This window comes from Saccopteryx leptura, chromosome 4 (genome assembly GCF_036850995.1).
Source record: "Saccopteryx leptura isolate mSacLep1 chromosome 4, mSacLep1_pri_phased_curated, whole genome shotgun sequence".
NCBI lineage: Eukaryota > Metazoa > Chordata > Mammalia > Chiroptera > Emballonuridae > Saccopteryx > Saccopteryx leptura.
In genome coordinates this window covers 216707116-216727919 of record NC_089506.1, presented here as the reverse complement: position 1 = coordinate 216727919, position 20804 = coordinate 216707116, and the positions used below count along the sequence as shown (strand labels likewise).

General features: G+C 45.3%; 1 long non-coding RNA gene across 2 annotated transcripts in view; it reads right to left on the bottom strand.

Annotated features, from left to right (window-relative positions):
* Positions 1-9709: 9709 nt before the first annotated feature.
* LOC136403866 (uncharacterized) overlaps positions 9710-20804 on the bottom strand; it is a 13973-nt gene continuing 2878 nt past the window's right edge. Inside the window, exons 1-3 of one of the 2 annotated variants that reach the window (XR_010751192.1) lie at positions 16753-16850; positions 11998-12140; positions 9710-10670 (exon numbers count right to left, since the gene is read on the bottom strand). This is a non-coding gene — a long non-coding RNA (uncharacterized lncRNA). Of the gene's footprint in view, positions 10671-11997; positions 12141-16752; positions 16851-20804 lie in introns of those variants that run through there. The other variant, XR_010751191.1, reaches the window with a different exon arrangement.

The following is a 20804-nucleotide window of genomic DNA, read 5'->3' as shown; positions in this document are numbered from 1 at the left end:
GCTTCTGTGCGTCTGCATGTAGCCACAGAGGTATGCTGGCACAGTCGCTGGTTATTTATGTCTTAGTTTCTACCATCTGACAAGCACAAGGCTCAGGATGCAGAGATAACTTGCTGTTTTTTGCATTTAACAGGAAAGTGTAACACGATAAGTTATGGAGGATATGAAGGAAAGGTGGTGGATAGAGGGGGTAGGAGGAATGGAGGCGGCAGTACTGATGACTGGGCCGTGCAGGTGGGTGGGTGCTGGCTCACCAGCAGGGAAAGGGCAGAGTTTACCTAAACCTGTGTTCAGTGTGGACTTAGAGTTAACCTGTCCGTGACAAGACACTGTCATTGCCGTGACAGTTAAGCCAGGGGACTGTTTTCCTAATTTGTGTATATTGTTTTCAGAGGAATTGGTCTACAGTAGATTGGAAACATTTAAACAGTAACCCACCATATTTGAGAAGCATTGATGGAGGCAGAGGAGTAAGAGCAAGTGCAGAGGGCGGGAGGAGGAAAACGAAGGTGCTTTGTATCAAGTGTATTGCAGTGTGTGGGGGGCACAGACTTGAGCTGGGGCTGTCTCCTGAAGACTTCAAATGCTTTGGACTTTGGGAAACAAAATATACAAATGGTTCTAGTTGTTAAAATGGTCATGGAGGCCCTGGCCCAGAGGCTCAGTGAACAAAGTGTCAACAAGTGCACTGAGGTCACGGGTTCAATTCCTGGTCAGGGCACATGAGAAGCAACCAGTGAGTGCACAACTAAGTGAAACAAGTTGATGTTACCCCCCACCACCACCACCAGTCATGGAAAATTAAAAAAAAATAGTAATGAGCAGCATTGTATGGAATTGGAGGCAGTGAGCCAATCAAAAAGAGAAAACCAACTAAAGCCAGGATGGCTAGGATCAGCTGCAAGGAAGGGATTGAAGGAATGTGTGTAACAAGCTGGGCTTGCTGTGACCAGAGGAACCCGAGAGTAATAGGGTTTACTGACTCAAGAATGACAGATGAGCCCTACCAGGCCGTGGCGCAGTGGGTAGAGTATCAGACTAGAACGCGGAGGACCCAGGTTCAAATACCCTAGGTTTCTGGCTTGAGCAGGGGATCACAGACATGAGCCCATAGTCGCTGGCTTGAAGCCCAAGATCGCTGGCTTGAGCAAGGGGTCAGTTGCTCTGCTGTGAATGCCCCCCCCCCCCCCGGGTCAAGGCACATATGAGAAAGCAATCAGTGAACAACTAAGGAGCTGCAACAAATAATTGATGCTTTTTACCTCTCTCCCTTCCTGTCTGTTCCCTATCTGTCCCTCTCTCTGTCTCTGTCACGCACACAAAAAAGAATGACAGGTGAAGTAGTTAGAATGTTGTTTGTGTTCAGGAACACAACAAGCACGCAGGGTGGGCTGATAGGTTGAGTTTGAGGGGTTTGGGAAATAAGCAAGGCAGCTGGAGATGAAAAGTTTGGGATGCGTATTAATTAGGCTATAGGCTAAGCTGCTATAGCAAAGGGATTCGAAAATAATGATTCAAACAAAATAGAGCTGACCCTTGAGTAGCATGGGGAACTGTGCAGGTCCTCTTATACACAGATACCAGGAGACAGCTTCAAGTTTTGGGGGAGTCAGAAGTTATAGACGAGTTTTTGACTACATGGGGGAGTCAGCGCCCCTAACTCCCATTTTTTAAGGGTCAGCTGTCATTTATTTCTCACGTGACAGTCCAGAGATAGGTGAGTGGTCCAGGGTCGGGGTTAAACAAGCTCATCTAGGGATTCAGGTTCCACTGTCTTACTGCTCCACCACCCTCCTGGGTGGTTGCTCCTGCACGTGCTAAGAGCTGGCTCACCAGCCCTGCATCCTTGTTCGAGCCCACAGGAAGAAAAAGGAAGTAGAGGGCCTGGAGATTACACTGATAAAATTGGCTAGAACTTAGTCTTCTATTCTTGCCACCCTGCGGGGAAGAAACTTGGGGAGTTCTGTTACTAAAAGATGGAGTGTGGACCCTGGAGGGACAATTGTTAGTCTATCGTAGATGGGGGGAAAAAGATTTTGAACCTAGTGGCTTATAAGTGGTTGTTAAAAATACGGTAGTGAGTAACATCAGCATTATTGCTATTGACTGCTTACATGCTGTGTGCTTTACATGCCCTACCCCATTTAATCCTCTTAGAATAGCCCTACCTGTGGATGGGGAGACTCGAGGCTCAAAGATATTAAGTGATTTGACTAAGGTCACATAACTTGTGAGGGAAATGGATGCACGCCAAGATAGCCTGACTCTAGCTCTTAACCTTAGCACTGATTATTTTTCTGGACTGGGCAGCTTAGAGGAGAGGGCTAAGGACTGGATGCTCTCTGGACAAGTGAGTGCTGGGTGAAAGGACAGCCGGAGAGGTGGTAGAACCGGGAGGAGAGGTGAGGGGAAGGCTGAAGAGCTTCTGCATCCCTGACCGTGCTACCTTATACTGAATTTGGTCAGCTCAGCATTCCCTGGCAGGAGGCGGAGCTGTTGTGTTGCCCCATTCTGTAACGTTCCTTTCATCCTGTAGTCTGGTAACCATCAAACAGGCCAGGATGACCCCCTGAACCTGTCTCAAGGCCCCCTTTTCTTGACTTTCCAGTGAGCCAGAGCAGCCCAGCTTGGCTCAGTGCTTTCGTATAAGGTTTCTAGAGAGCCAGAGCGCCCCACCTAAGCTCTCTGTTGCTGCTATCCTAAGCCCTTCCTGTTTCACTTCCCCTAGCTTTAATTAGTGTGCTCTCAAAAACAGAATCAGGGTTGTCAAAGCTTTTTCTGTCCAGGTAGATGCTAAATATTTTAAGCTTTGTGGGCCACATATGAGCTGTCACATACACCACTTTTTCTTTTTAACAACTTTTAAAGATTTTATTTATTGATTTTTTTTAGAGAGAGGGGAGAGTGAGAAGGTGGGGAGGAACGGGAAGCATCAACTAATAGTTGTTGCTTCTCATATGTGCTTGGACCCGGCAAGCCCAGGGTTTCAAACCAGCGACCTCAACATCCAGGTCAGTGCTTCATCATCCACTGCACCACCACAGGTCAAGCAACAAGTCTTAAAATGTAAAATCCACTCAGCTAACTGATAATACAGAAACAACCCACAGACCATGTTTGGCCCAATCCTAGATAGAGCTATTGGTGCTCCCTCAGTTGTACTGCATGTCTCTACGGACAGATGCCGAGATTATGTTGGACATGATTTTGCTTCTGCTCTGGCCTTTTGGAGAAAGGAGGAAGAGATGACCTCTCCCAATGCAAACCCTTTCATTTTTGGGAAAGGCTTAAATTCACAGATTTTTCTTATTTCAAAGTGTTATGAGAAAATAGCTGAAACAGTAGCTTTTGTAAACAAAACAAATCCTCAGATTCACAAATTATTCTCAGAAAGAAACTCTGAAGTGTGTTTGAGCACATCTTGGTTGAAGTGTAGCAGTTTTTGTAGAAATAAACCTGTATGCACAGAATATTAGAAGTATCTTCCCAGTCAAATTTAAAAAGCAAATTTAGATGAAAACCAGTAGTTTTGAAAACTCTGAAAGTCACTTCCCAATGTGAGTTTGAGCATATCTGGCTGAAACCCAGTTATTACTGTGCAAATAAGCACAGATTCAGGAGTTCACAAAATTAAGTTCTCAAGGTGAGTTCATTGCGCAGACCTGGCTGAAACAATAGTCCTCTGTGAAAACAAGATTAGATTCAAGAGTTCTCAAAACCAATGCCCCCGCAAATCTAGAGGATAAAAAATGTCTGTTAAAAGAAACTCCAAATTGTCTCAAAAATGTGTTCAAGCAAATCTGGATGAATAAGAATGAAGCATTTGCTGTGAAAATTAAGCTCAGATTCATAAGTTCTCTAACTTCCTGCCATGAGTTTGAGCAAATGTTGCTAACAGCTGTTTTTTGAAAGCAAGCTCAAATTCACAAAGTCTTCTCAAATATAACCTTCCTTCATCAGTTTGAGCAAATTTAAGTAGAAAACAACAGTACTGGTTGCTCTTGTGGAAAGAAATTTATGAGTTCTCAAGTTGCTTTCTAACCTCTGGTGCCGGCCAGGATTTAAGCAAGCTAAGCTCATCTCTCCCACTGATTAAAACTAAAAATTGGAAACAATATAATTACCTGAAGACTGGAAAATAAAAGTAGTCAGATTATAGAATCCATACAGAACTGTTGCCTGGTGTGTGTTCCTTTTTCATGGCTTTTACCTTTGAGGTCAGGCTGCAGAAGCCCCAGAGAACCCATCTTGGTTCTGGCCAGAAAACCAGAGAGAGAACTGGAGAACACAGTATGAAATCTGTCTTTTCCCTCCCCACCCCTCCTGACCTTTGAAGGCTGATGAAAGTTACAAGACTGCAACAGTTTGACTGGCAGCTAAAACTGTTTCTGGACAAGGACCAGGAAAGGGGACACTGTCTGAAGAAGTGTAATCACCATTTTATTTTCTCTTCCTGTTTTGCGCAAGGGTGGCCCTGCCATAGAACTATAGCTGCAGTGATGGTACAAGCAGCTAGAACTTCTGAAAAGCCCTGTCTTTCTGACCAGAGGTTAAATCACTTGCTGAAACAAAAATCTTGAGTCTCACAACATTCAAAATGTTCAGGATACAATCCAGAATTAGCATGGGACTGATTCTCAAGGGAGAAGTAGTCCGTGGACTGTAGAGCAGCTATTATAACGACTGCATAAAATAATATAAACATTAAATGAAAAGAGTTCTTAGCAGATCCTCAACAAAATACAAGCAAACTAAATCCAAGTGTATTAAAGAGTTATTTATTACACTCTATGACCAAAAGGGTTTATCACAAAAATGCAAGATCAAACATAAGAAAATCAGTCATGTGATGCATCACATTAAAAGAAAACCCATATAGGGCCCTAGCCAGTTGGCTCAGCAGTAGAGCATCAGCCTAGCGTGCGGAGGACCCGGGTTCGATTCCCGGCCAGGGCACACAGGAGAAGCGCCCATTTGCTTCTCCACCCCTCCGCCGCGCCTTCCTCTCTGTCTCTTCCCCTCCCGCAGCCAAGGCTCCATTGGAGCAAGGATGGCCTGGGCGCTGGGGATGGCTCTGTGGCCTCTGCCTCAGGCGCTAGAGTGGCTCTGGTCACAACATGGCGACGCCCAGGATGGGCAGAGCATCGCCCCATGGTGGGCGTGCCGGGTGGATCCTGGTCGGGCGCATGTGGGAGTCTGACTGTCTCTCCCTGTTTCCAGCTTCAGAAAAATGCAAAAAAAAAAAAAAAAAAGAAAGAAAACCCATATAATCAGCTCAATTGATGGAGAAGAGGCACTTGAAAAAAAATCTAATGCCCTTTTGGCCCTGGCCAGTTGGCTCAGTGGTAGAGCATTGACCTGGCATGTGGAAGTCCCAGGTTTGATTCCCAGTCAGGGCACACAGGAGAGGCAACCATCTACTCCCCTCCTTCCCTTTTCTCTCTGTTCTCCTGCAGTCATGGCTTGATTGGTTTGTGTACACCGGTCCCACCCAGGTGCTGAGGATAGCTCCATTGAGGCACTAAAAATAGCTCAGTTGCAAACGGCCCCCAGATGGGCATAGCATTGGCCCCAGAAAGGGGGCTCCTGGATGGATCCTGGTCAAGATACATGCAGGAGTCTGTCTCTTCCCTGCTTTTACTAAAAATAAGAAAGAACCCAATGCTCTTTCAATATAAAAACTCTAGAAAACTAAGAAAAGAACTTCCTTAATGTGATAAAGGGCATGTACAAAAACAGCCAACATCATACTCGGTGAAAAAGAAAGCTTTTCCCCAAGATCAGGAACAAGGCAAGAATACCCACTTTCACCATTGCTATTTAACTATGGTATTAGAAGTTGGAGCCAAAGTAATTAGACAAGAAAAAGAAATTTAAAAAACCTTAAAATTATAAATCTGATTTAAAAATGGGCAAAAGACTGGCTTGATTAGTTTGATCGTCAGCCTCCAGTGTTGAGGATAGCTTGGTTGGCCCAAGCACATCAGCTTCAGGCACTAAAATTAGCTGGGTTGATTTGAGCATCAGCTTCAAACGGGGGTTGTGGGGTAGATCCCAGTCAGAGTGTATATGGGAGTCTGTCTCATTAAAAAAAGAAAGAAGGCCCTGGCTGGTTGGCTCAGTGGTAGAGGGTCAGCCTGGCGTGCAGGAGTCCCGGGTTCGATTCTCAGCCAGGGCACACAGGAGAAGCGCCCATCTGCTTCTCCACCCCTCCCCTTCTCCTTCCTCTCTGTCTCTCTCTTCCCCTCCCGCAGCCGAGGCTCCATTGGAGCAAAGATGGCCTGGGTGCTGGGGATGGCTCTGTGGCCTCTGCCTCAGGCGCTAGAATGGCTCTGGATGCAACAGCAACGCCCCAGAGGGACAGAACATCGCCCCCTGGTGGGCATGCCGGGTGGATCCCAGTCGGGCACATGCGGGAGTCTGTCTGGCTGCCTCCCCATTTCCAGCTTTGGAAAAATGGGAAAAAAGAAAGAAAGAAAGAAAAGAACATGAGAAAACAAGTACAGACCGGAAGAAATATGCAAATCACATATCTGATGAAAGACATCCAGAATATATATATAAAGAATTCAAAACTCCATAAGAAAACAAACAAGCTGATTTAAAAATGAGTAAAAGGTTTGAGAGATACTTTACCAAAGATACATTGGTGGTCAATAAGCACATTAGAAGGAGGCTCAACATCACTGTTCATTAGAGAAATGAAAATTAAAACCACAAGATACCACCACATACCTACTAAAATGTCTAGAATTAAAGAGATTGGCCATATTAAGTGGTGGTGAGGATGTGGAGGAACTGGAAGTGGGAATGTAAAATGGCAAGCCCTCCCTGAAAACTGTGGCACGTTCTTTAAAAGTTAAACATGCAGGTACCACATGGACAGAGTCTCAAGAGGTTCAAAGCATTGAGGACACCTGTACATCTGCAGGGCCAGAACTTAGATTGGGTTCCTCTTCCACCACAACTGTGCATGTGTGACCTGGGGGGCAGATTTTTTTCAACCTCTCTGTGCTTCAGTTTCTTCAAGACCATGGTTAATCAGTGGCACACTATAAGATTTAATAAAAATGAGCCTGAGTTGCGGTGGTGTGGTGGATAGAGCATCAACCTGGGACGCAGAGGGCCCCATTCAAAACCCCAAGGTCTCTGGCTAGAGCATGGGCTGCTCAGCTTGAGCACAGACTTGGCAGCGTGAACACGGGGTCTCTGGCTTGAGTGTGGGATCATAGACACGATCCAAAGATTGCGGGGCTTGAGCAAGGAGTTATTCAGCTGGAGTCCCCCGGGCAAAGCATGTATGAGAAACAGTCAATCAGCAACTAAGGTGAAACAACTATGAATTGCTTCTCATCTCTCCCCTCCCTCCTTTCTAACAAAAAAAAACAAAACTAGATCACATTACACCATACACAAGAATAAACTCAAACTGGATAATGACTTAAATGTATAACTCAAAACCATTAAACCTCTAGAAGAAAAAGGCAATAAAGTCATGGACATTTCTTTTTCTTTTTTTTGGCTCCCCGTCAGGGAATCGAACCCCAGTGGACATTTCTTATAGCATATTTTTTCTGATATATCGCCTTGGATGACAGAAACAAAAGAAAAAAACCAGTGGCAGAGGTGGATTAAGGTCAGTTGCCCTGGCACAGAAGAAAATACTGGGCCCCTGTCATTAGAAAAAAGTGTAGCCTGACTAGGCAGTGGCGCAGTGGATAGAGCATCGGAGTGGGATGCGGAGGCCCCAGGTTTGAGACCCCAACGTCACCAGCTTGAGTGCAGGCTCATCTGGTTTGAGCAAAAGCTTACCAGCTTGGACCCAAGGTCACTGGCTTTAGCACAAGGGGTTACTCGGTCTGGTGAAGGCCCACAGTCAAGGCACATATGAGAAAGCAATCAATGAACGACTAACGTGCCACAACGAAAAACTAATGATTGATGCTTCTCATCTCTCTGTTCCTGTCAGTCTGGTCGCGACGGAGCAACGCCCCGGATGGGCGGTGCGTTGCCCCCAGGCGGGCGCATGCGGGAGTCTGACTGCCTCCCCGTTTCCAGCTTCAAAAAAATACAAAAAATAATAAATAAATAAATAAAACAATGAGTGTTGGTGGGGATGTGGAGAAAAGGGAACCCTCATACACTGTTTGTTGGTGGGAATGCTGACAGGTGGAGCCCCTCTGGGAAGCAGTATGAAGTTACCTCCCAAAGTTAAAAATGGAGCCGCCCTATGTCCCAGCAATTCCACTTCTGGAAATATATCTGAAAGAAAACCCCAATATTAATTCAAAAGGATATATGCACCCCTATGTTCATTGCAGCATTATTTATAATAGCCAAAATTTGGAGGCAGCCCAAGTGTCCATCAGTAGAAGAGTGGATAAAAAGTTATGGTATATTTACATAATGGAATACTACTAGGCCGTAAAAAGAAGAAAACCCTACCCTTTGGGACAGCATGATGGGCCTGGAGAACATGCTAAGTAAAGCCAGTAAGAAAAAGACAACATAATTTCACTCATATTTGGAATCTAATGAACAAAATAAACAAATAGACTCATGGATAGAAAACAGCCTGACAGCTGTCAAAGAGGAGATTGCAGGGCTGGGTGAAAAAGGTGAAGGGAGCCCTGGCCAGTTCCTCAGTAGATAGAGGATTGGCCCTGCATATGGATGCTCCAGGTTTGATTCCTGGTCAGGACACCCAAGGGAAGCAACCATCTGCGTCTCCTCAGCTCTTCCCCTCCTGCAGCTAGTGTATCAGTTGGTTCAAGCATTATCCTGGGTGCTGAGGATAGCTTGATTGGTCCGAGCATGGGCCTCAGGCACTGAAAATAGCTTGATTGATTCCAGCATCAGCCCCACACGGGTTGCTGGGTGGATCCTGGTTGGGGCTCATGCTGGAATCTGTCTCACTATCTTCCTTTCATTTAAAAAATTTAAAAAAAAAGTGAAGGGATTAAGAAAAACAAGATTTGCCTGACCAGGCGGTGGCGCGGTGGATAGAGCATCAGACTGGGATGCAGAGGACCCATGTTCGAGACCCCAAGGTCACCAACTTGAGCGCGGGCTCATCTGGTTTGAGCAAAGCTCACCAGCTTGGACCCAAGGTCGCTGGCTCGAGCAAGGGGTTACTTGGTCTGCTGAAGGCCCACGGTCAAGGCACATATGAGAAAGCAATCAATGAACAACTAAGGCAGGGGTCAGAAACCTTTTTGGCGGAGAGAGCCATAAACACCACATATTTTAAAATATAATTCTGTGGCCCTGGCCGGTTGGCTCAGTGGTAGAGCGTCGGCCTGGCATGCAGAAGTCCCAGGTTCAATTCCCGGCCAGGGCACACAGGAGAAGTGTCCATCCGCTTCTCCACCCCTCCCCCTCTCCTTCCTCTCTGTCTCTCTCTTACCCTCCTGCAGCGAGGCTCCATTGGAGCAAGGATGGCCCGGGTGCTGGGGATGGCTCCTTGGCCTCTGCCCCAGGTACTAGAGTGGCTCTGGTCACCAAGGAGCGACGCCCCGGAGGAGCGACACCCTGGAGGAGCAGAGCATCGCCCCCTGGTGGGCAGAGCGTCGCCCCCTGGTGGGCGTGCCGGGTGGATCCCGGTTGGGCGCATGCGGGAGTCTGTCTATCCCTGTTTCCAGCTTCAGAAAAATACAAAAAATAATAATAATAAATAAAATAAAATAAAATATTCGGTGAGAGCCATATAACGACCCGTGTACATTACGCATTATCCAATAAAAATTTGGTGTTGTCCCAGAGGACAGCTGTGATTGGCTCCAGCCACCCGCAACCATGAACATGAGCGGTAGGAAATAAATGGATTGTAATACATGAGAATGTTTTATATATTTTTTTATAATTTTTTTTATTCACTTTAGAGAAGAGATAGAGAATGAGAGAAAGAGAGAGAGAAAGGGGGGAGGAGCAGAAAGCATCAACTCCCACATGCGCATTGACCAGACAAGTGCAGGGTTTTGAACCAGCAACCTCAGCAGCGTTCCAGGTTGACACTTTATCCACTGCGCCACCACAGGTCAGGCAAGAATGTTTTATATTTTTAACGTTACTTTTTTATTAAAGATTTGTCTGCGAGCCAGATGCAGCCATCAAAAGAGCCACATCTGGCTCGCGAGCCATAGGTTCCCAACCCCTGAACTAAGGTGTCGCAGCGAAAAACTAATGATTGATGCTTCTCATCTCTCTCCGTTCCTGTCTCTGACCCTGTCTATCCCTGTCTCTGACTCTCCCTGTCTCTGTAAAAAATAAATAAAAATATATGCATTTGGCCCTGGCCTGGTGGCTCAGTGTATAAGTCGGCCCGTGTGCCAATGTTGGTGGATTCAACTCCCGGTCAGGGCAGAGAGAAGCATTCAATGACTACACAACTAAACATGAAACAACTAAATGGAACAACGATTTGATGCTTCTCTCCCTCCCTCCCCCTTTCACATTAATAGAAAAATAATTAAAAAGATATGCATTCAAATAAAATAATGCCTGACCTGTGGTGGCGCAGTGGATGAAGCGTTGACCTGGAACACTGGGGTTGCTGGTTCGAAACCCTTGGCTTGCCTGGTCAAGGCACATATGGGAGTTGATGCTTCCTGCTCCTCCCCATCTTCTCTCTCCCTCTCTCTCCTCTCTCTATAGTAATGAGTAGATAAAATCTAAAACAAAAAACAACAAAAATAAAATAATAAAAATATTGATTTAATAATATTTTTACTGCTTCAACAAGGTCTTTCTATGTAAAATGGATTTTTTAAGTGCATACTGGTAAAAAGTACGACTATTAATACAGTGTGCCAGTTAACCAATTTATTGCCCCTCGGCTGCAAATCCATGAATTGCTCCGCTTGCTACTGGAGTAGGAACGGCATATATTTCTTTGTCAGTAGAGGGCACTGGAGCGACACAAAGCAGAAGTTTCTCCTGGTTCCTCTGGGTTTGTTTTTCTTCCTCTAACTGGCAAGCAGCAGGGTACAGGACACCTGTACCTTGGTGGCATTCGACCTTCGGCTTGCCAGCCCAGCCCAGGGTTCCTCGTCTGAAAGACTTAGCACAACAGCACCCCAATGGGAGGGTTTCCAGCTTGTGGTTCCCTGGCCACCAGCCTCAGCCTGATGGCTAGGGACCAGCTCCGGCGTGGGGCGACCCAGCAAGTTTACCCACCAACCACTGAGCTGCAGCTACATCTCTCCAGTGAGGCCTGGATCCCGGCTTTGGGAGGCTCTCCCTCTCCTCCCTCTCAAGGTCGTTCTTTCCGCAGGTATTCTCTCTCAGCTCTTGGTACTTTGTAGAGTTCTCTTTTATTCACACTGACTAGTAGCCCCTATACATTTGTTATCTTCAAACTTCCCTGTTTAAATTACTGTGTGCTTTCTGCGTCATGATTTGATCCTGATAGATACAGAATTAGTACCAAGAGTGTCACTAAGAGACAGACCCACGAGAATGGGATCATGGGATTGGTTTGGTCATACCCGTGGGTCTGAGCACTATGCTGACTGAGCTCCTTGACAATGGGAAATGGGATATTGGTGATTAGGACATGCAGTAGCATTGCAGTTAATCAAGCTACCACCTGTGGCTTATTTTGATAAAAGGACTAACTAAAGCACCTGCCTTGGGAGCCCAAGTGACTGCTAGACTGATAGGCCAGTAATGATGACCATGAGAACTGTGGTATAGGATGGGTCTTCGAAGTGCACTGCATTGTTTACAGAGAGAAAATTACAGCCCCTGGTCCTCTCAGCTCATGTCCCAATGTCAGAAACAGGGAGCTTTCATAACAGCCCAAAAAGGATCTATTACTTGTCACAGCCACAGTACTGATTTTGCTTAAAATCAAAACCAAAACTATGGGGAGGAGTTCTGTTTCCAGCCAAGTTGGAGTAACAGGGACCCTTCCAAGAAAAAGTAAAATTCCTTTTTTTCACAGCGTACATGGTCATCATATATAAAGTCCAATAAAATCTGCAAAAAATGCCTGACCTGTGGTGGCGCAGAGGATAAAGCATCGACCTGGAACACTGAGGTTGGAAACCTTGCACTTGTCTGGTCGAGGTACATATGGGAGTTGATGCTTCCTGCTCCTCTCCCCTTTCTCTCTCTCTCTTTCTCATTTTCTCTCCTCTCTAAAATGAGTAAATAAAAATTAAAATCTGCAAAAAATGCTATTAGAATGAATAAGTTTGGCATGGTTGTAGAATATATCAATATACAAAAATAAATTGTATTTCTATATTCTAGCCAGAAGTGATTGAAAATTAAAATTTGAAACTACCATTTATAATAGCATCGAAAATATTAATTATTGCCTGACCTGTGGTGGCGCAGTGGATAAAGCGTCGACCTGGAAATGCTAAGGTCGCCGGTTTGAAACCCTGGGCTTGCCTGGTCAAGGCACATATGGGAGTTGATGCTTCCAGCTCCTCCCCCCTTCTCCTTCTCTGTCTCTCCTCTGTCTCTCCCTCTCCTCTCTAAAATGAATAAAAAAAAAAAAAAGTTAAAAAAAAAAAGAATATTAATTATTTAGATATGAATCTATTAAAAGGTGTGAAAGAAATGTACCCTGAGGACTACAAAATATGTCTGAAATTTAAAATAGATCATCTCAATAAACCAAGAGCTGTGCTTTGTTCCTGGACTAGAAGCCTCAGCATTATCAAGATAGCAGTTCTCCCAAACTGAACAATGCAATCCCCAACTAAATCCCAGCAGACCTGGGACTTGTAGAAATTAACAACTATTTCTAAAATGTATATGGAAATGTAAAGGACTAAAATAGTCAAAGCAACTCTGAAAAAGACGAGCAAAGTAGAGGGCTGCCACTACAGTAATTCAAGTATAACTATAAAGCTAGAGTAATCAAACCAGTGTAGTCTTGTTGTAAAGACAACTAAATTAATCAGTGAGATAGGAAGTCCCGAAATAAACAGACACATAAGCGGACAAATGATTTTTGACAAAGGCACTAATGCAATGCAGTGGAGAAAGGATAGCCTTTTCAATAAATGGTACTAGAATAAGCTATCCATATGTAAACAACAAAACAAACAAAGACTTTGAACTTATACTTCAGGCTCTATTTAAAAAGTAACCTGAAAAGGATTAAAGACCTAAATTTAAAACTAAAACTATGAGCCTGACCAGGCGGTAGAGCTATGGATAGAGCATCGGACTGGGACGCAAAAGACCCAGGTTCAAAACCCCGAGGTTGCCGGCTTGAGCACAGCTCACTAGGTTGAGCACGGGGTTGCCAGCTTGAGTGTTAGATCATAGACATGACCCCATGGTCGCTGGCTTGAAGCCCAAGGTTGCTGGCTTGAGCCAGGCATCACTTGCTCTGCTGTAACTCCCAGGTCAAGACACATACGAGAAAGCAATCAATGAACATCTAAGGAGCCACAATGGAGAACTGATGCTTTTCATCTCTCTCCCTTCCTGTCTGTCTGTCCCTATCTGTCCCATTCTCTGACTCTGTCTAAACAAAACTAAAACTATGAAACTTCTAAGAAGAAAACAGAGGAGAAAATCTTTGTGACTTTGAATTAGGCAAAGATTTATGTTCAACACCAAAAAGACAGTTCATGAAAGAACAAATGTATAAATTGGACTTCATTAAAATTTAAAAAAATAATGTATGCTTTCCAAAGGCATATATATATATATATATATATATATATATATATATATATATATATATATTTATTTATTTATTTTTTTAGTGAGAGATCTATATAGAAAGAGGGACAAGCCCTGGCCGGTTGGCTCAGCGGTAGAGCGTCGGCCTAGCATGCGGAGGACCCGGGTTCGATTCCCGGCCAGGGCACACAGGAGAAGCGCCCATTTGCTTCTCCACCCCTCCGCCGCGCTTTCCTCTCTGTCTCTCTCTTCCCCTCCCGCAGCCAAGGCTCCATTGGAGCAAAGATGGCCCAGGCGCTGGGGATGGCTCTGTGGCCTCTGCCTCAGGTGCTAGAGTGGCTCTGGTCGCAACATGGCGACACCCAGGATGGGCAGAGCATCGCCCCCTGGTGGGCAGAGCGTCGCCCCTGGTGGGCGTGCCGAGTGGATCCCGGTCGGGCGCATGCGGGAGTCTGTCTGACTGTCTCTCCCTGTTTCCAGCTTCAGAAAAATGAAAAAAAAAAAAAAAAAAAAAAAAAAAAAAGAAAAGAAAGAGGGACAAATAGGGTCAGACAGAAAGGAAGGGAGAGAGATGAGAAGCATCAACTTGTAGTGGCTGCACTTTAGTTGTTCACTGATTGCTTCTCATATGTGCCTTAACTAGGTGGCTCCAGCTGAGCCAGTGACCACTTGCTCAAGCCAGAGACCTTGAGCTCAAGCCAGCAACCGTGGGGTCATACCTATGATCCCACGCTCAGGATGGTGACCCCATACTCAAGCTGGTGACCTCAGGGTTTTGAACATAGGTCCTCAGCGTCCTGGGTTGATGCTCTATCCACTTGGCTTCCACCTGGTTAGGTTCAAAGGCACTTTTTTTTTTTTTACACAGACAGAGGGATAGACAGACAGGAACAGAGAGAGATGACAAGCATCAATCATCCGTTTTTCGTTGTGACACCTTAGTTGTTCATTGATTGCTTTCTCATATGTGCCTTGACCGTAGGGCTACAGCAGACCGAGTAACCCCTTGCTCAAGCTAGCGACCTTGGGTCCAACCTGGTGAGCTTTGCTCAAACCAGATGATCCCGCGCTCAAGCTGGCGACCTCAGGATCTTGAACCTGAGTCCTCCGCATCCCAATCCAACGTTCTATCCACTGTGCCACCGCCTGGTCAGGCTCAAAGGCACTCTTAAAAGAAAGAAGAGATAAGCTATTGACTAGGATAGAACCTTTGCAAAGCATATGCCTTATTTAGAATGAAGAATTCTTAAAACTCAACAATAGAAAGCAAACAACAGAATTAAAATATGGGCAAAAGGTTTGAACAAATACTTCACCAATAAGATATTGATGGCTAATAAGCACATAAAAAGATGGTTTAATTGCAAATTAAAACCACACTGAGGGCCCTGGCCGGTTGGCTCAGTGGTAGAGCGTAGGCCTGGCGTGCAGAAGTCCCGGGTTCGATTCCCGGCCAGGGCACACAGGAGAAGCGCCCATCTGCTTCTCCACCCCCGCCCCTCCTTCCTCTCTGTCTCTCTCTTCCCCTCCCGCAGCCGAGGCTCCACTGGAGCAAAGATGGCCCGTGTGCTGGGGATGGCTCCTTGGCCTCTGCCCCAGGCGCTAGAGTGGCTCTGGTCGTGACAGAGCGACGCCCCGGAGGGGCAGAGCATCGCCCCCTGGTGGGCGTGCCGGGTGGATCCCGGTCGGGCGCATGCGGGAGTCTGTCTGACTGTCTCTCCCCGTTTCCGGCTTCAGAAAAATACAGAAAAAAAATTTTTTTTTAATTGAAATACCACTCTATATGAGAATATCTAAACTCTGAAGGTTGACCATAACAAGTGTTGGCAAGGATGTGGAGCAACTGGGACTCTCATACACTGTGGGTAAAAACAATATGGCAGTTTCTTTCTTTTTTTTTTTTTTTTTGCATTTTTCTGACGCTGGAAACAGGGAGGCAGTCAGACTTCCGCATGCACCCGACCGGGATCCACCCGGCATGCCCACCAGGGGGTGATGCTCTGCCCATCTGGGGCGTCACTCTGTTGCATCCAGAGCCATTCTAGCGCCTGAGGCAGAGGCCACAGAGCCATCCTCAGCGCCAGGGCAAACTTTGCTCCAATGGAGCCTTGGCTGCGGGAGGGGAAGAGAGAGACAGAGAGGAAGGAGAGGGGGAGGGGTGGAGAAGCAGATGGGCACTTCTCCTGTGTGCCCTGGCCGGGAATTGAACCCGGGACTCCTGCATGCCAGGCCGACGCTCTACCACTGAGCCAACCGGCCAGGGCCAATATGGCAGTTTCTGAAAAAGTTAAATATATACCTACCATTTATTTGATCCAGCTATTGTGATTAAGGTATTTATCCAAGAGAAGAGGAAATATATATCTATTCAAAGATTTGTACATGAAGGTTCATATAAACTTTATTTGTAATAACCAAAAAACTGGAAACAACCCAAAATGTCCATCAACAGGTGAATGGATAAACACACTGTGATATACTTGTAACATGCTACTCTACAATAAAAAGGAGTGGACTACTGATATAACAACACGGATGAATAAGCTATTCAGTGAGGGAAGTCCAACCAAAAGAGGTCAAACTGCATGATTCCATGGATGAAGAACTCTAGAATATTCTATGTGAAAAATTGAACTCTACTTAAAATACACATGAGAAAGTGTCTAGGGTGAAGTTAACTTGAAAATGCATTTTTAAAAAGTGACCGATTGGGGCCCTGGCCGGTTGGCTCAGCGGTAGTGCGTCAGCCTGGCGTGCGGGGGACCCGGGTTCAATTCCCGGCCAGGGCACATAGGAGAAGCGCCCATTTGCTTCTCCACCCCCCCCCTTCCTCTCTGTCTCTCTCTTCCCCTCTCGCAGCCAAGGCTCCATTGGAGCAAAGATGGCCCAGGCGCTGGGGATGGCTCCTTGGCCTCTGCCCCAGGCGCTAGAGTGGCTCTGGTCACGGCACAGCGATGCCCCGGAGGGGCAGAGCATCGCCCCTGGTGGGCGTGCTGGGTGGATCCCGGTCGGGCGCATGCGGGAGTCTGTCTGACTGTCTCTCCCCGTTTCCAGCTTCAGAAAAAAAAATACAAAAAAAAAAAAAGTGACCGATTGCCTGACCTGTGGTGGTGCAGTGGATAAAGTGTCGACCTGGAAATGCTGAGGTCGCCGGTTCGAAACCCTGGGCTTGCCTGGTCAAGGCACATATGGAAGTTGATGCTTCCAGCTCCTCCCCCTCTTCTCTCTTTCTGTCTCTCCTCTCTCTCTCTCTCTCTCTCCCTCTCCTCTCTAAAAAAAAAAAAAAAAAAAAAAAAAAGAATAAATAAATTAAAAAAAAAAGTGACCGATTGCCTGACCAGGCGGTGGCACACTGGATAGAGCGTTGGACTGGGATGTGGAGGACCCAGGTTCGAGACCCCGAGGTCACAAGCTTGGGCGCGGACTCATCTGGCTTGAGCAAGGCTCACCAGCTTGGACCCAAGGTCACTGGCTCAAGCATGGGGTTACTCAGTCTGCTGAAGGCCCAAGGTCAAGGCACATATGAGAAAGCAATCAGTGAACAACTAAGGAGTCGCAACGAGAAACTGATGGTTGATGCTTCTTGTCTCTCTCCGTTTCTGTCTGTCTGTCCCTATCTATCCCTCTCTCTGACTCTCTCTGTCCCTGTAAAAAAAAATTTTTAATAAATAAATAAAAATAAGTGACCAATTAAAACATCCATAGAGTGGATAGATGGATATCTATGTGATAAGACAAGTATAGTAAAATGTTAATGATAGAATCCTATTCAGCATAAATTTCTCTCAAACATTTTGTATTTTTGAAAAATTTTATAATAAACATTTTGGGGAAAATGGGTAGGACAATAGGTTTGAATGGCTATTTCTTTTTTTTTTTACAGAGACAGAGCTAGAGTCAGAGAGAGGAATAGATAGGGACAGACAGGAATGGAGAGAGATGAGAAGCATTAATCACCAGTTTTTCGTTGCGACACCTTAGTTGTTCATTGATTGCTTTCTCATATGTGCCTTGACTGTGGGGCTACAGCAGACCATAACTCCTTGCTCGATCCAGCGACCTTGGGTCCAAGCTGGTGAGCTTTGCTCAAACCAGATGAGCCCGCGCTCAAGCTGGTGACCTCGGGTTCTTAAACCTGGGTCCTCCGCATCCCAGTCCAACATTCTATCCACTGTGCCACTTCCTGGTCAGACTGAATGGCTATTTCTGTTAACCATAGGATCCAAATGAGGATGTCAAGTAGGTGGTTGGATATTTAAGCATAAAGTTCAGAATACAGATTATGTCTTGAGATATACATTAGTGAGTCACAGTGTTTAGATCAGAGGTTGGAAAACTATAGCCTGCAGGCTAGATCTAGTCTACTGCCTATTTTTGTATGACTATGAACTAAGAATGGCTTTTACACTTTTAATTGGTTGAAAAAGATCAAAAGTATGACCTGTGAGGCCCTGGCCATTTGGCTCAGCTGTAGAGCATCAGCCTAGCCTATGGATGTCCTGGGTTCAATTCACAGTCAAGGCACACAGGAGAAGCAACCGTCTGCTTCTCTGTCCCTCCCCCTTCCCCTCCCCCTCCTTTCTCTCTCTCTCTTCCCCTCCTGCAGCCATGGCTTGGTTGGTTCAGTGCATCTGCTCTGTGCACCCAGGATGGCTCGTGGCCTCCACCTCAGGTGCCTGGTTCCACAGCAACAGAGCAACGCCCCAGACGGGCAGAGCATCACAGGGTAGGGGATTTGCTAGGTGGATCCCAGTCCAGGTGCATGCAGGAGTCTGTCTCTCTGCTTCCCCTCCTTTCACTTAATTAAAAAAAAAAAAGACATGAAAATTATATGAAAGTCAAACTTAAGTATCTGTAAAGTTTCACCAGAATACACCAATGCCCATTAGTTTACATACTGTCCATTGCAGCTATTGAGCTACACCAGCAGAATTAAAAAGTTGGGCTAGGGACTAATTATGCTGGCACTCTCTTCACTTCAAACTTCTGCAATGGGCACTACAAATCACAATGACACAGTTTAACATGGTAGTGTTTCAAGTGCCACGCATATTACTATACTGTGACTTTTTTAAAAAAATTACCATTCATATCCATCATGTCAAAATAAGAAAAGTGGCACTCGTGTAAATTATTTTTTCCATCAAATTAGATAGCAGAGGATTGTGTTTATTTAATAGCACTATTGGTGTGTTAGATGATACAATGATCTTACCAAGTTAAGCACTTACCATAATATCCCTAACTTATAAGTCAGAAAATTTAAATTAGAATATTTTACTACAGCAGAATTTCTTCACAAAAATGAAAAATAGAGGCTGCCATCAAGTTCAAGTAGCTCATTTGCTAACCAGACAAGGAAACGTATTTACTGAGAGTGAGTTCATTAAATCATATTCAACTGCAGTAGCCAAAGAAACGTGTTCAGAGAAAATAAAACTAGTTTAACTGACCAGCAGTGGCGCAGTGGATAAAGCATTGACCTGGAACACTGAGGTTGCTGGTTCAAAACCCTGGGCTTCCTGGTCGAGGTACATATGAGAGTTGATACTTCCTGCTCCTCCCCCCTTCTCTCTCTCCTCTCTAAAATGAAGTTTTTAAAAACTTAAGACTATTATCCACTAAGTGAGGACAGTTGCTCAAAGAGTTGAAATTGATAACAATTTAAAAACAGGTAAATGCTATCAAATGTTTTTTCTTGGCTCTTTATGATTTAGATGTTACCAGTATTGTTAGTGTTATCTGAGGAACCAACAATGAGTGTTAAGTGCCTCAAGAATTAGCCTCTATGAATAGTCCGGTGGAATAACTACAGGAAAAAGTATTTTTAAAGACCTTGAGAAAACACTAGTTCAATACAAACTGAAGTGGAATCTGCTAAGATGTGTTACAACCAATGCTGGTAAAAATATACGTGGAGTGGCCTGACCAGGCAGTGGTGCAGTGGATAGTGCATCATCCTGAAGCACAAAGGTTGATGGTTTGATCCCCCGTCAGGGCACATACAAGAATAGATCAATGTTCTTCTTGCTCTCTCTCTCTCCCTTCCTTTCTTGCTTAAATCAATAAATACAAATTTAAAATAAGTTGACCGTTAACATGATTTGAAAGGTCAAAACTATATGAAAAGGTATATTCAATAAAGTTTGCCCTTGCCCCAATGGCTTCCTTCAAGAATGTAACCCCGGCCCTGGTTGATTAGCTCACTGGTAGAGCGTTGCCTGCCAGTAATGTCCCAGGCTTGATTACCAGTCAGGGCACACAGGAGGAACCATTTGCTTCTCCACCTCTCCCCCTCCTGCAGCCACGGCTCCATTGGCTCCAGCAAGTTGTCCTCCCCAGGATGACTTCCTGGGCTCCACCTCAGGTGCTAAAAATAGCTCAGTTGCCAAGCAACAGAACAATGCCCTAGATGAGCAGAGCCTCTCCCCATGGGGGCTTGTGGGTGGATCCCATGGGGATGGGGGGACATATGCTGGAGTCTGTCTGCTTCCTCTGCTCTTAATTTAAAAAAAAAAAATAACCCAAACAACTTATCCTTTGTTTTCCCTACTCCTCATATGTAACCAGGTATTAATTTTTGTTATTAGTTTTGTCCTTCCTGAGTTTTTCTTTACAAAAATTTATTTTTCTACTCATTGAGAGGAGGGGAGGCAGAGAGACACCCACATGTGCCCCAGGATCCACCTTACAAGTCCACTAGGGAGCAATGTTCTGCCCATCTCAAGGCATTGCTCTGTTGCTTAGCAACATGCTCTTAGGGCCTGAGGCAGAGGCCATAAAGCCATCCTCAGTGCCTGGGCCAACTTGCTTCAACCGAGCCATGGCTGCAGGAGAGAAAGAGAGAAAGAAGCGAGAGGGGGGAGGGGTGGAGAAGCAAATAGCCATTCTACTGTGTGCCCTGACCAGGAATAGAACCCAGGACATCCACACGCCAGGCTGATGCTCTACCACTGAGCCAACCTGCCAGGGCATAGAGACACATTTTTCTTATTTCTTGTATGAAAGGTAGCACAGTTTATACTTTTTGAATTTCACTTTCTTCACTTAATATATCATGAAAATCACTCTATATCAAATCCATGATATAACTTCTAAATTACATATAAGACACTTCACTCATCTACCAATTGAATGACTGTATGCCAGGCACT